We start from the raw sequence: 2,062 nt of genomic DNA, 5'->3' as shown, positions 1-2,062 counted from the left end.
GTTTATCTTTAGTAGCCTCTCTTACCGGGAAATGTCTCCTAGTGTTACCGCTGAGCCATGGTAGCTTGCTACTGCTCTGGAACACTTAGGCTGGCCGGCATGTGTCCTTCTTCGTTCCTGTGTCTGTCCCTTCAGGGAAATGTCACGCTTTGAGTACCGGAGTCCTGTTAGCCCGCTACAGCCCGGTTTACCGGAGTCCTGCTAGCCCAGTGCTACAGCCCGGACCCACTTGCTGATGACCGACACGTTCGAAGCTGGGTCATGGATGCCTGTCCCTGTAAGTCTGTGCCACTTTGGGTTTACGACTAGTCATGTCAGCCCGGGCTCTTTATCATATGGATGCTAGCGACACTATCATATACGTGAGCCAAAAGGCGCAAACGGTCCCGGGCAAAGGTAAGGCGACACCCGTGGGAATACCGTGCGTGAGGCCGCAAAGTGATATGAAGTGTTACCGGCTAGATCGATGTGACATCGAGTCGGGGTCCTGACAACGGGTCCAGCGTCGGCGTTGTGGCGCGGCAAGCGTGCACTGGTGCGGTTGAGAGGGAGGGGTGGAAACCGCGTTAAACTCGTCTCCGTAGTTGAGAGGGAGCGGCCAAAGCAATGTGCAATCGTCTTTGTAGTGGAGCTGGGAGGGGCAAGGATAAGGGACGAAGACCGGGGTAACATGTCGGATGCGACCATGCCAGCACTAAAGCACCGGATCCCATCAGAACTCCGAAGTTAAGCGTGCTTGGGCGAGAGTAGTACTAGGATGGGTGACCTCCTGGGAAGTCCTCGTGTTGCATTCCCTTTTTAATTTTTTTCGCGCCGCTTGCAAAACAAAACGCACGTGTAAGTAATATATTTACCGTGTTTTATTATTTTGCACGAGTGCGGTAAGTCATAGCTGGGTGCTCACGATTCACGGGTCCAGCGTCGGCGTTGTGGCGCGGCAAGCGTGCACTGGTGCGGTTGAGAGGGAGGGGTGGAAACCGCGTTAAACTCGTCTCCGTAGTTGAGAGGGAGCGTCCAAAGCAATGTGCAATCGTCTTTGTAGTGGAGCTGGGAGGGGCAAGGATAAGGGACGAAGACCGGGGTAACATGTCGGATGCGACCATGCCAGCACTAAAGCACCGGATCCCATCAGAACTTCGAAGTTAAGCGTGCTTGGCGAGAGTAGTACTAGGATGAGTGACCTCCTTGGAAGTCCTCGTGTTGCATTCCCTTTTTAATTTTTTTCACGCCGCTTGCAAAACAAAACGCACGTGTAAGTAATATATTTACCGTGTTTTATTATTTTGCACGAGTGCGGTAAGTCATAGCTAGGTGCTCACGATTCACGGGTCCAGCGTCGGCGTTGTGGCGCGGCAAGCGTGCACTGGTGCGGTTGAGAGGGAGGGGTGGAAACCGCGTTAAACTCGTCTCCGTAGTTGAGAGGGAGCAGCCAAAGCAATGTGCAATCGTCTTTGTAGTGGAGCTGGGAGGGGCAAGGATAAGGGACGAAGACCGGGGTAACATGTCGGATGCGACCATGCCAACACTAAAGCACCGGATCCCATCAGAACTCCGAAGTTAAGCGTGCTTGGGCGAGAGTAGTACTAGGATGGGTGACCTCCTGGGAAGTCCTCGTGTTGCATTCCCTTTTTAATTTTTTTCGCGCCGCTTGCAAAACAAAACGCACGTGTAAGTAATATATTTACCGTGTTTTATTATTTTGCACGAGTGCGGTAAGTCATAGCTGGGTGCTCACGATTCACGGGTCCAGCGTCGGCGTTGTGGCGCGGCAAGCGTGCACTGGTGCGGTTGAGAGGGAGGGGTGGAAACCGCGTTAAACTCGTCTCCGTAGTTGAGAGGGAGCGGCCAAAGCAATGTACAATCGTCTTTGTAGTGGAGCTGAGAGGGGCAAGGATAAGGGACGAAGACCGGGGTAACATGTCGGATGCGATCATACCAGCACTAAAGCACCGGATCCCATCAGAACTCCGAAGTTAAGCGTGCTTGGGCGAGAGTAGTACTAGGATGGGTGACCTCCTGGGAAGTCCTCGTGTTGCATTCCCTTTTTAATTTTTTTCGCGCC

The 2,062-nt window shown here is 53.2% G+C and overlaps 4 non-coding genes across 4 annotated transcripts; all 4 read left to right on the top strand.

Annotated features, from left to right (window-relative positions):
• The first annotated feature begins 675 nt into the window (after positions 1-675).
• On the top strand, positions 676-794 carry LOC123177421 (5S ribosomal RNA). The gene has a single exon (XR_006488932.1). It is a non-coding gene; the product is annotated as a 5S ribosomal RNA (ribosomal RNA).
• Positions 795-1,091: 297 nt separating this feature from the next.
• Positions 1,092-1,209, top strand: LOC123177423 (5S ribosomal RNA). Its single transcript, XR_006488934.1, has one exon. It is a non-coding gene; the product is annotated as a 5S ribosomal RNA (ribosomal RNA).
• A 297-nt stretch (positions 1,210-1,506) lies between these two features.
• Positions 1,507-1,625, top strand: LOC123177422 (5S ribosomal RNA). Its single transcript, XR_006488933.1, has one exon. It is a non-coding gene; the product is annotated as a 5S ribosomal RNA (ribosomal RNA).
• A 297-nt stretch (positions 1,626-1,922) lies between these two features.
• Positions 1,923-2,041, top strand: LOC123177420 (5S ribosomal RNA). Its single transcript, XR_006488931.1, has one exon. It is a non-coding gene; the product is annotated as a 5S ribosomal RNA (ribosomal RNA).
• Positions 2,042-2,062: the final 21 nt, after the last annotated feature.

This window comes from Triticum aestivum, unplaced genomic scaffold (genome assembly GCF_018294505.1).
Source record: "Triticum aestivum cultivar Chinese Spring unplaced genomic scaffold, IWGSC CS RefSeq v2.1 scaffold10741, whole genome shotgun sequence".
NCBI lineage: Eukaryota > Viridiplantae > Streptophyta > Magnoliopsida > Poales > Poaceae > Triticum > Triticum aestivum.
This window is presented reverse-complemented; position numbering and strand designations above follow the sequence as displayed.